We start from the raw sequence: 12,470 nt of genomic DNA on the forward strand, positions 1-12,470 counted from the left end.
ATGGCTGCAGAAATTGCGAAAATACTTTTATTGCAATCTCGGGAGGAGGGAGGAAACCTTCCCAGCACGTGACAGGAGGGTACAAAGCTGTGAATTATACAAAAAAAAAAATACAAGAAGAAGAGGGGGGAGAAGGGATAGAGGGAGGGATGGGGGATGATGGAGGGAGAAGGGGAGGGAGGATAGAGAGCAGCATGGAGGAGTAATTCCTGGTGGAAAAACACCAGGCTCAGCTTCAAACCATCGCATAGTGATGTGTCCACATCTTCCTCAAGGGTCTGAGGGCAGAAAAACTTCACCTCCCTTCACCCCTGGCCTTGCTCATAGGTTGTGTCCCATGCACCTTCCTACAGCCACCCACCACAGTGTACACCAACGTGGCACAAAGATAAAACCTACATCCTATATCACTTCTAACCTCTGTGTTAGGTACAGCCTTGTACATAAACCCATCTATAACCTATACACAGGGTGCAGGGAAGGCCAAGGCATGGCCCTGACATGCAAGGAATGAGAAGAGAAGAAAAATAATTGCAAAGGGTGGGGAAAAAAATGTCACGTTGCACTCAGCTTTGCCTCCTCACACAGTGCTGATGGGGCTCCGGGTTGGGGGTCCAAGTCAGCAGCTCAAAGGGAAAGTCTGGAAATGGAGAGGGATCACAGAGAGGGACTTCAGGTGCAGGAGGAGTGGGCATATAGGAGGGTATGGATGTGGAAATGGTGGGTTACTTCAGTGTGGAGAACTTTGGAGTTAAGACACTGAGGCTCATGTGTGTGTACGTGTTCAGAAACGATTGGGGTATGCACATTATTAGTTGCCTGTACCCGTGGTGCAAACACACAGCTGCCTTTCTCCCTCCTGTTTCTCTTCACTTGCCCCCAAAAGTATTTATCTGGTGGAATCCTTCCCCACTGTCACCCAAAGGGCAGAGGAGCTCATGCGCTGCTTCTGCATTGTTTCCTTCTTGCAAAGAGAACAGCTTAAGAAATCCCCAAGAAATCAAGAGTTCCTCTTTTCTCGCTGCTAAAAGTCAGGACCGTTGCTCCTTCTGCCGCGTCTTCGGCTACCAAAGCTCTGAGGCCCCCAACCCCAAACTGACGGGGGTGGGGGGACGCAATGACCATGTCGGGGGGCTCCGCAAAGCGGCCAGGGGGAGGGAGGTGGGATTGGATTGAAGCCTCATCCACACCTGTGGATGCGTCTGTGGCTGGGTGGGCTGCGGCCATGGTGGGGAGTGGGACAGAGCTGGCTCGGCAGCTTCAACTCCTAAGGAAAAGCTCTTAGAGACTTTCCCCCCCACCCCGCAGACATCGCTTATTTCAGTTCAGGAGATCCGTGGGGTCTCTATGGGATCCTGCCCCGTTGTGTTCCGAAGCAAAAAGGGGTAAAACTCAGTGCGAAGATGCGGGTCCGGCCTCGGCTTTTCTCGTTCGCTGCTGCTGAAAATCTTGGGGTGAACGAGGTGGTTTTTATTTATTTATTTATTTATTTATTGTCTTTTTTTTGTTTGTTTGTTTGGAAGAAAAACGTGAGAAAAAGGGGGGAAATGAGGGTGAAAAATTAGAAAGAAAAAGAAATATACATATATGTAAAGGAAAAAAGAGAGAATGATTAAAAGGAAATAAAAAACAAAGAAATGAGAAAAAAATATGGAAAGGGAGAAAAAGCGAAAGAGAAAAATAAGAAAAATAGAGAAAGGAGAAAGGAAAGGAAAAAAGGGGAAAAAAAGAGAAAAAGAACTGAGATAAAAAATAGAAGAAAGAAGAAAAGGGAAGAAAAGGAAAAACAAAGAAAGAAAAGGGAGAGAAGAAGAGAGAAAGAAAAAAAGAGGAAAAGGGGAGAAAGGGAGGAGAGAAATGAAAGGAGAAATAAGAAAGGAGAAAAAAGAAAGGAGAAAAAAAAAGAAAAGAGAAAAAAGAAAAGAAACTAAAGAAGAAAGAAAAGGGAGAAGTCCAAAATAGGGGGAAAAGAAGACAAAAAAAAGGAAGAAAAAAACTAATTAAAAATCAAAGTCCCGTATTTTTAGCCTCCACTTTTCCTATTTCAGAGCCCCTTTTTTTCCCTTTTCCACAGTTTAACGACCTCTCTCCTTTGATGCCCTCCGTGTCCCCTCTGTCCCTGCCCACCCCCGTCCCGGCTCCCATTTGCTCCGCTCCCGGCTCTGCTCTCGGCTTCTCGTTTGCCGCAGCTCCGGGCCGGGTCGGGCTCCGTCCGAGGTCAAGGCCAAGGTGAAAGCCGAGAGAGGCGCTGCGCGGCCGCCGTCGGGTCCAGGAGGTGCGGGGGGTCGGAACGGGGCAGCTCGGAGTGAGAAAACCCGAAGGGATCAGGGCTGGAGAGGAGCTGTGGACGTAGAAGAGCGACTGCCCGCGGGCTGGGTTGGTGGTTGGTGCCATTTTTTGGCCTTTTTTTCTTTATATCCCATTCAAAGAAGAAGTGGAATCCGGCAGCAGAGAGCCCAGAGCGCATGGAAGGAAGGAAAAGCGTTGCTGGGTGGAAATCGGATTTTAGCCCTTTTCAAGGAACCCTCGGGCAGGCACAGAGGCAGCGTCGGCTGAAGTTCAGTTTTCTGCCTGTTTTCACCCCAGACTTCCCACTCGGGTTCGCTTATTTCGAGGTCGGAGGGGACATTTTTCACCTGGTTTCTCCCAAACATTTGCACGTGGAAGGATTTATTGGAGGCATCGGCGATCTTCTGAGGTCTCTTTCCCCTTTGGTTTCTCTTTACAGCACGGTGGGAACATTTCGAGCACAGTTTGCAATGGAAATGGTCGCAACTGTGGCTTCCGAAGTGATATTAAGATTTCTATTCTTTGACAATTTTAGGCATAAAATTCGGTGTGATATTTTATCTCACAATAAAGCGAGGGGAACGGTGTTATTTTAAAGGAAAAGATCGATTTATTTACCAGCTCCTCTCTGCTCTCGATGATTGTATTTGAAATCATTAAATACGCTTATTAGTTAGCAGCTATTCTGATATTATATCCTTGATGGGATCCATTTAATATTTATGCCATCTGGAATACGAAAAAGCTTTGGAATAGATCTTAAACGTCTGTAATATTTTTAAAGAGATTGAATTTGAGGTCATCTTCACAAAATAGAGGGGGGAAAAAAAGAAGGCAACCTCAAAACCAACACAAACCCCAAAGCAGTTTGAAGGGGAAAAAGATTGGAACTACTTAAAGACGTAACATTTGGAAATAATCAATTGTTAAAAAATTGAGTTCTGGCTCTGGAAGGGAGCCCAGCCCTTTGGTGTCTGATTTTGGTAATATTTCTGGGAAGAAAAAAAAATCAAATAAAGGCGATTATTTTCACCTTTTCTTTCTTTCTCCCTTCACCGATGGATGCTCCTTTCCTACCCCACAGGCAGCCCCAGAAGCTCGGGGGGACATAGGGGAGAATATTTCTCTCTCTGGTGCCTGGAGGGCCAGAATCTGTACTTCATAGCACGTTGCTCTTGGATCCTTTGAACAAATCAGCTGGCATGGGAACAGACAGCACAGCCTGGCTCCTCTTCACTCCTTTTATCCCTGTCTATTGCTCCTGGCTGAGCCCCCATGCTGCAATCACCACAGCATATTTTTGACCCCCCTCTTCAGGGTGCAATGTGAAGCAACCTCAAACTTGAAGCACTCTGTTGGATCCGGTTCTCTTCATCCTTGCACTTCAGGTCTCCCCTCCTTGGGTTTGTTTGGCCAGAGGCTTCTTCCCTACCTTTCAGTTTCCCTTTGAGGAACCAGGAAGGCTGAGCACCCTGGACAGACAAACCCAAAACCTTCGCTTTATGGCTCTCCCTCCCTTTCTCCAAAATGTGGCATTGAAACTCCAGGAGGTTCCCCAAAGGCTGCAGCTCCTTTGGAATATACCCCTTTTTAAGCCTCTTCTCTGCCCACCTCCTGCTCATTGGGCAGGGGAGGGCTGAAACTCCAAAAGGGGCCCATTCTGCCCCCATTACTCCCTCCAGGAAAGGAAGAGATGTGGTTGGAGTCCGTATGGCTTTGCCTGCAGAAGCCCGAGGAAATCGGAGGCAATGTGGCCTGGGTGCAGCTTATGAAGCAAACGATCCTGTCCTGGAGCAGAGAGAGAAAATATAAGCGCTCATCCGCTACTGCAAATAGAGACATTTGCACATCCTCAACCTGGAAACAGCCCCATAAATACTGCCGGGAGTCCATGTTTGTGTTGTCTCCGTGTACAGCCCAGCTCTTTGAGTGCTCTTCCTTTAAACATGGCACAATGTGCATCTCTGCGCACCCCCCCTCTGCATGCCCCCATATGTGTGTATCCATCTCACCGAGTCCCATCCTACTGGAGCAGCACTTTTGTCTGAGCACATAACCCTTTTTGGCAGCAAGCAACCATCACTGCACACCCCAAGGATTAATTCAGTGCTGCCCAGTTTCCTGCTCAGCTAAAGCAAATCATTTCAGCTGATGTGGCACATCACTTGGACACAGGGCAGCCTGCAGGTGGGAACCTCATGCCATAAACCCACGGATGAGACTATTCAGATGCTGAGGATCTCTGTGAGGCAGCACTAGGTCTCTGGCCATCCTCATTGCTGCTGGAGAAGCCCTTCCTGCCTCTTCTCCACTGAACACAATGGGTGATTCCAGCCTCTCTGGTCATTCGGAGATTTTGCTTTGGAAAAAGCCACCAATATAACAATCTCTGTAGTGCTGGGTGTGATTCATGCCTTACATACAGAAAAGTTTCCCTTGAGCTCAACAGGATGGAGCATAAATCATAGCGAGATGAGTGGTGGCTCCTCTAGGACCAAGCTGGACACAGAGCAAAAGGCAGCCCCACTGTGGAAACGTCACTCAGGTCACAGTCACAGAATTTGGGACATTGCTTTTTTTTTTTGGATGATTTTTGTTTATTTATTTATTTTTTAATGTATTGTTCTCATCTGCTCTGTTAGGAAAGATTTGTGCACAACCAAAAAGCGGCTGGGCAGCTCACTCGGGCTCCTTCTGCCTTAATGGATGATGGACCTTCCAAAGGGAGCTACCCCCAGCACAAGGCTGGGTGGGCTCCCTGTCCTCTGGATGGAGCAGAGACCACAGCAAACCTTCTGGGAGACACACTCGTTTCAAAGGTCACCTCTCCCCCCACTCCGCCCCGTTCCTCATTCCCGACCCTTTGAGTGGAGAGGATGCTGAGGGTGAGGACACGGACTCTGCCTCGCCGAGGGGACCTGAGCAGCTTTAGGGCTCAATGGATGCCCAAACCCCGATCCAGGTAGCACCCAGCCCTTCTAGAGACCAATTCACGGCTTCACACGGTTTGATTTAAACACTGCTGGGACTGTCCAGCTGAGATCGAGTTCATTTGGGCTGGGAAATAAATGCGAGGCTGTGAATCAATTAAACACCCAAACAGCATTTGTCAGAATGGGGGAAGATGAAAAGCCGACTATCAACCGATGGGTCGGGGAACTGTTTGCTTACAGGAAGTGCCAGACTGCATTAAATTCCGTTCATGAATACAATGGAGGGATTGTTGGTTTACGAGCTGCACACGGTCGGATGCTGATGTTCTGCACTGCAGAATCCGAACTCCATCCTTTTCCAAAGGTCGAAAACATTGGGAGACGGCATTACTCGAATCCTTCATCCAAAATCGCTTTTCTTCCCCCCGTTTCTATCTCAGTGGAGAAGACCAGGGTTCCCCCCACTCCCTCCCCACTTCTTCCCCTTCTCCGGTGGAGGATCCCCATTCAGAGCCATACAAGTGTCGGCACACGGGGGAGAAAGCCGGGTCCGGACGGCAGAAGTAATTCTCATCAATTAGGAAATAATTGCTTTGGGATTGGAGATACCGCGGCTGGAAAGATCCCGTCAGCAACAGTTAAAACAAAAGTTAAATGCTTCTTTCAAAGCGTCGTTGCTAAAGAAGTGCGGTCACTGGATTGGAGCTCAGTATCGGCAGAGGAGCGCATTTCTCCGTTAGTTTTGATATTCACTGCTCTTCAAGCCCTCCCCATAAATGTGAGAGGCAGCAAAACAGAGCAAAGACGACCCAGCACACATCTTACTACGAACAGAAATGCCCCCAAATCTCTTTCCTTCGTTTTTCCCACTAAGTGAAGAAATCCTTCACATTTCCCCTCGGCTATTTCAATGCAAAATCAAACCCACGGCGGAAAGTTTCTGCTGCAAAATATGCAGACCAAGGATCACCACGATCGACTTTGTAACCGGATTTCACTTTCTCAGTGCTGCAGAACTATGGGATGCCGACCCCGAGAACCGTGAGCCCATTCCCACTCGGATTTTCCCCCTTCCCAACTCGCTGCCTTTGCCGACGTGGCTAAGAAAGCAAATTATCCGACCCACAAAAAATGTATTATAGGATAGGAAAGGTTTCTTTCGCCTTCCCCCTTCTTTAGTTAAATAGTACAGAAAAAAAACCCAACCCAAACGACACCACAAAAATGAAACAAACCGTGAGAAAAACTGACAACACAATTCCGACATAACACCGCGAAGTGGAGAAATAATTCCAGTACTGATAAATAATGTTGTTAATCTTTTTTAATTACTCATTTCTAATCTTCATTCCCCCCTCCACCCCCCTCCCGCTTGCTCCCCGTGCTGCCCGAATTACACCGTTGCCCCCGAATGGGAGGGAAGCTTCCCTCCATTCTCTTTCTCTGTAACCTCTCAGCGTTACCTGTTTGCAAGTTGTCCGAAGAAAACGGATCGTTTTTCTTCCCTTTTTTGTGGCACCTCCAACTCTGGGGATCCTCTGAGCTCCTGGAATCCCCTCTACCCCGTCCGACCCCCCCTCCCCCCCCCCTCTTGGCTCCGGGAGATGCCCGTAGCACACATCGCCCCGCCGCTATTACAACCCCTCCCGATCAGGGGACGGATTTCCCCTCCGCAAAGGCAGCTGCTTCGATTTACCTCCCTTAAACTGATAATGAAAAGTGAGCTCAAAGTGAAGACTCCCCTTTATGGTGGGGAGGGGTCTTGCTGCAGTGCGAGCTCACCTGTTTTGCTATTGCTGCTCACGGAGATCTGGTGAACAGACTTGATGCCAGCACTCAATAAACTCTTCCCCCTCTCCCCGAAGAAATCGCGGCTTTCCTCTGAGATCGCTGACGGGACAGGACCTGAGAAGAAGGACTTCGGTGTCTTTAGGGTGGATTTGGAGCGTGGACTTCACCAGGAGGAGCAGAACAGGTAAAGCTGCAGGTCATCTCCAGGCACCTCTGAGGCTCGGGGGTTCCCACAAAGTGCCATTAATTGAAGGAGAGGTTTGTTTGCAAACGACTCAGACGAGAGCACTTCAGTGTTTTACCTGTGCCTTATTTTGCTTTCACTTGCTCTCCCATACCCGGTAATGTTATCCTAGAGAAGCCTATGGGGTTCAGATCCTCGAGACCCTGGAGGTGAAAGGAGGGGAGAGACCTGGTGGGAGAAACCTCAGACTTCCCCCATTTAATCATTCACACTCTCAAGAAACCTTACAAGAAATGACATAATGCATTTCCCAGCAACATTTTCCAACCTGACATATATCCTTTCACCTCTTAATTTCGAGGCAATCTTCTCATCTCCCAGCAAAGAGAATCCATTTTCTTTCCCTAATAACCAAGCAGCCAGGATGTAAAAAGAAAGAAAGAAAGAAAAAGCAAATTACAACATAATCAACAATTAAAATAATAATAAATGACAACAGCTGCATAATTAAAACTAAAATGATCTTTCCTTGCTCTCAAAGTCCAGCTCACCCAGAAGGACTTCTCAGTGCCTTCCTGCTTGGTGTCAGTGCAGCGTTTGGAGCTATCAAGACACCACGATTCCCACTCCAACATTCCTCATTTTCACATCTCTGGAACACAGCTTGGACATTGAAATACTCAGACCCCAAATCCCCCAAGGAGCTGCAGTTTTGCTCTGCTGAGCTCCAAGCACAAAGCTATTCCCATCTCAGCTCCCTACCTGTCCCTTGGGAACCTCTCCTGGGGCATATTGGTGCTCTCCAGCTGTGCTCTTCCTTCTCGTTTTAGTTAATCCCCACCAGCTTTCGTTGATGCTTAGCAAAGCAGCCAGGGTTAGCTTTGATTTCTGAAGCAGAGCATAGGAAAAACAGAGTCACAAATCCAGAGTTATTCGCTGCTGCAGAAGAAAGTGCATCAAAAAACATTTTCATTCATTCCCTTCAACAGATTTCCTCCCAACATTGCCCAGACCCATTTCTATACAGCAAAAGAGGAAGAGAATGTGCACTTGCATTTACTACCACGGACTTGACTTAGCCACTCATTTTCTTCTCATTTCCAGGATATCACCAATACCTGTGCCCAAATCATTTAGTGTTCACCATCTGGACAGGCAGACCTGGCTTCTCCCTCCTTGTGTAGTGGGTACACCACACGAGGCAGAACACACTCGTCTGGCAGATGGCTGCCAATTAATTGTGCTTTCCCACTGTCATTACATACAACTTCTGCTGACAAGTCACGTACGGCGATGCACCAGGCAGTGCAGGCTCATTGCATGGATGCCAGAGCCTATAAATGCTTCTTGGTCCTCAGTGGTTGTCAGCAATGTCACCACCCGTGTGACTTAATGTAATAACATATTGCTGCATCCAGTTCCTAGCAATTACTGTGCCAGTGGTGGCTTCATTGTTTCCATTCATTATCAGATGGGTCAGAAGCACTACCGATTGTTGCTTAAGAAATTAAGAAGCAAACACTGTATCCTCCTGTGTCCCATTTTCTGGGGTTTTATTTTGCTGTTTGTAGGTGACACCTTTTCCTTGTGCAGTAACATTTGGTATCCAGATATAAGATTTTTGTCCTGAACTGGGTCTCCCCATCCACTATTCTTCTTAGGTGTAAAATCTTGGGGATTTTGGACCAAGGCTGCTATTGTGCCTCCCCAGGCCGTGCTGTAGGGAAGGAAATCTAGAACAGTGTCAGCAGAAAGGAGTCAGAGCCCTCCATGGGCCACATCCTTCCCTGTCTCTGCTAGGACATAAATCCTCAGTTATGTACCATAATGAAAGAATCCGTGCCATATGTGCTGGAACTAATTAAATCTGAATCTCGTTCCCAATGCAGGGGATGTGCCCTGGGAGAAGTACAGCTCCTCCACGCACACAGGAGGAGGGGAACTTCTTCCTTCAGGCTGCCAGTTGGAGTGACATAGACCTGAAAAACGCTGAGCAAATGTTCTGGTTCCTGGGCTGTGTTCAGCCTCACATTTTGCTTTTGTTCCCACTACTGCTTGTTTAAGGAGATCTCCAAACTAAATGTGAAAGAGCCCAAATGCCCCCACTGTACCACTGCCTTCAGGGAAGCAGGAAAAATGGATGGTAGGGCTTGTTATGCAGATAGCTCCTGAATCAAGGCTACCAGAGGACAAATATTATCTGAAAAGCAATATCTGTGGAAACTGATGCAATTTTCACATGCCGATAATCACTTCAATCTCATTTTCTGTGATTATATTATTGCAGAGGGATTATGTGCTATTGAAACTCAAGATATCCTCCAGCCTAGATCATTTCTCAGAGCCTTCAGCTGACAGTATTGCTGTCCATAATAATTATAGCTCATGAGCGTCTTGCTTTGCCCAGCTGTTATTGATATAACTCATCAGCTAGGCGACGTTCTAAGATCGCACCGATAAACTGATAGCTGCGTGCATACAAAATATGATGGAGTGAAAAATAATAAACCCACTACAGTGAATGATCATAACAAAGCAATAGTCCCATGCAGTGAGACATGAAAGCCTTCAAGGAAGGGAAATTTATTAGAATTGTTTCCAAAATACACAGTTCAAACACACAGGGCAGAACAGCAGAAGCTGGGATTGTCTCAGCAAGGAGCTAATAAAGACTAGAGAAATGGAGGAGATGCTATTTGAGGTTCTTCCACGATGGCATATCCCAACCATATCAACCATTCACATCTCAGCTCCTGAGGATCCCTTTGTGCTTCATAGCTCATGGATGGGGCAGCCCGCGTGCTCACAGAAGGACCTTCCTGCAGAAAAACCCCTTTTCCTCGATTTCCTCTAGCTCCTATTTCTCAACAATGAGATTACAAAATGGCATTCGCTTCCTTCCTCTGCCCATTTGACTTCCAAGTGGGAAGCACTCCCAAGACATCCCCATCCTCCCCCCTTCAAATAGCAGTGGGGAAGCAGCACATGCATCAGTGCAGGAGCTGTAAAGCACTTCACAGGCAGATGCAGTGAAGGCAGCTGAACCTGTGCTTGCCCTTAGCTGAAGGGCAGTGTTGAAACTTCATTTTCTTTTTGATTAACCCTCGGATTAAGTAATTTAAAAGGAAGGAAAGTGGTTCTGCTGAGTGACACTAATTTCAGTCTGATTCATTTTACAATGTTGTAAAAACAATTATGTGCCTGGCACCCTCCAGAACATTGAACACTGCTCAGTAACCATCAGATCTACCGAGATGAAACTGATGCAGCTTGTTAGAGCAGAAACTTATTGAAAATGTGCTTTGAAGCCAGAGCAAGCGGACAGTGGCTTATTTTTGGTAGTACGAACTCAGCTGGTTTTCCTCCACTGAATTAAAGAGGTTCAGTTCTCAAGGATCTGTTATTCTGGTCAAACTCACTGATCAGCATCCTGATGGACTCCTGAAATTCCAGTTCTGGAATTGAATTGCTTTGATTTGCTGTTTCCTGACTATGATTACAATCCTGACCATTTAAATCCCTACTCTGATTGGTCAGAACAAGGATGTAGAGATGAGTGTTATGGGATCTCTCACTGCCTGAGAGTCAGTAAGAGTTGACATTGCTGGAGGGGCATCTTTGCTGTCTGATCCAGCCCCGTGCCATTGATTGCTGGAGCAGGAACCAAAACCAGGTTGAAGCTATCAAAATTGTCTACACCTCAATGGAGAGAATAAACAATTTGGTTCTGTTCCTCACTCTGTGGGTCACAGAGGAAGTTAGTGAGAAGTCCCGTCACAGAGGTGGTTTTCTGGCAACCAACACTACATTCTGTGCCTCAGTTTCCCTACCCACCATACTGACAAAACAGTATTCACCCAATCCATCAGTGGTGCTTTGTACATATGGTGTTTCTAACATGCCTTGCTTTAGTTCTGCCTGGACATTCAGTTCCAGAACTTAAGGGAAAAAGGAAGAGATACTAATTACCTGGATAACTACCCCCCAAGTTTGCTTTACACAGCTGTTAATCAGCATGCATTTAGTTATTAAGCTGAAATGATTCTTCTCCATTTTCCTTTACACTCAAATGTTCTTTCAGTCTTTTGCACTGTATTTCTACATAGGAAACAGAGCATCACTGATGTGAGTAGCCTCATTTGTAACCAAGCTTCTATTAAAATATATTAAAAGATTAATATTTTATGGATACCTTGCATTGAATGGCCTTCCGTGAAACACACTCATTTATCTCCTGAGGCGAAACAGCTCGTATCACTGGCTGCTTCAGAATGGGATTGATGGTATAGACTCAATCCATTCTTGATGAAATGAAGATCATCCACTCAGTCTATGTTACAGAGCTAAGCAGTGCTAAAAATTAAGTAAAAAAAGAAGTGAGGATGAAGCACTGTTTATCGCTTCATGTTACTGTTCTACAGAGCTAATACAAAGCAGTAAGCTCTGGACAATAAATGAATGGGACACTGAGTGAGATGCTGAATGAGGTAGCATTGGTTCATGTGCTGGTAGAAGAAACTCGAAGCCATAGCCTTAAACCCATCTTTTTATTATGGCAGGTGTTGTAAGTCCATTGGACAAGGACAGCACCTCCTTATCTATCTGCAAAGCATGCATAAAGTAAAATTATTAATGAGTAAAACAGATTTCCTTGTTCTTGACAGGTTACAGACATTCAGAACTTTTCAATGACAGATCTAGGCATAACTCCAACAGACCCATGTGTTACATCTCTTATCTTTGAGCCCCGCTCCATCACTCACCCATTCATCTTATGGCAGTTTTCAGGATAATCAGAGGAGCTGTAGTGAGTATTAATAAGGATAATCAACACTTTTGTTAATACACAGTAAATGAATGTCAGCGTACTGAAATCGCTCTACAGGAAGAGATCACCCTATGAAATGAAGCAATTCGTCAGACACAAGAGGTCTTTTTGCCTCTAATCAGATGAAAACTAGGCCAAGGAAGGGCATGTGTTTGGAGCTGAGTGCTCTCTTAACAGAGTTAAGTGCAAAATGAATGACCCTCAATGGAGCAATATAAACAACCAGCCTCGCCAAGCCCCCAGACTTCCAGGATCACAGTTGAGATTCTTCATTTTGGCCTCTTCCATCATTTCATCTCCGTGAGCCTGAAAAGTGAAACCCTGGCATATTGTATTAATGTATTTGTATTCATATCAATCACAGTAAGTTATGGCCTGAGATTGAATGTAGAGTTGATGCCAATCTAGTACCCACTAGAAAAGGAAGAACTGCCATTAACTTGCT

This window comes from Excalfactoria chinensis, chromosome 24 (assembly GCF_039878825.1).
Source record: "Excalfactoria chinensis isolate bCotChi1 chromosome 24, bCotChi1.hap2, whole genome shotgun sequence".
In the NCBI taxonomy this organism is placed as follows: domain Eukaryota; kingdom Metazoa; phylum Chordata; class Aves; order Galliformes; family Phasianidae; genus Excalfactoria; species Excalfactoria chinensis.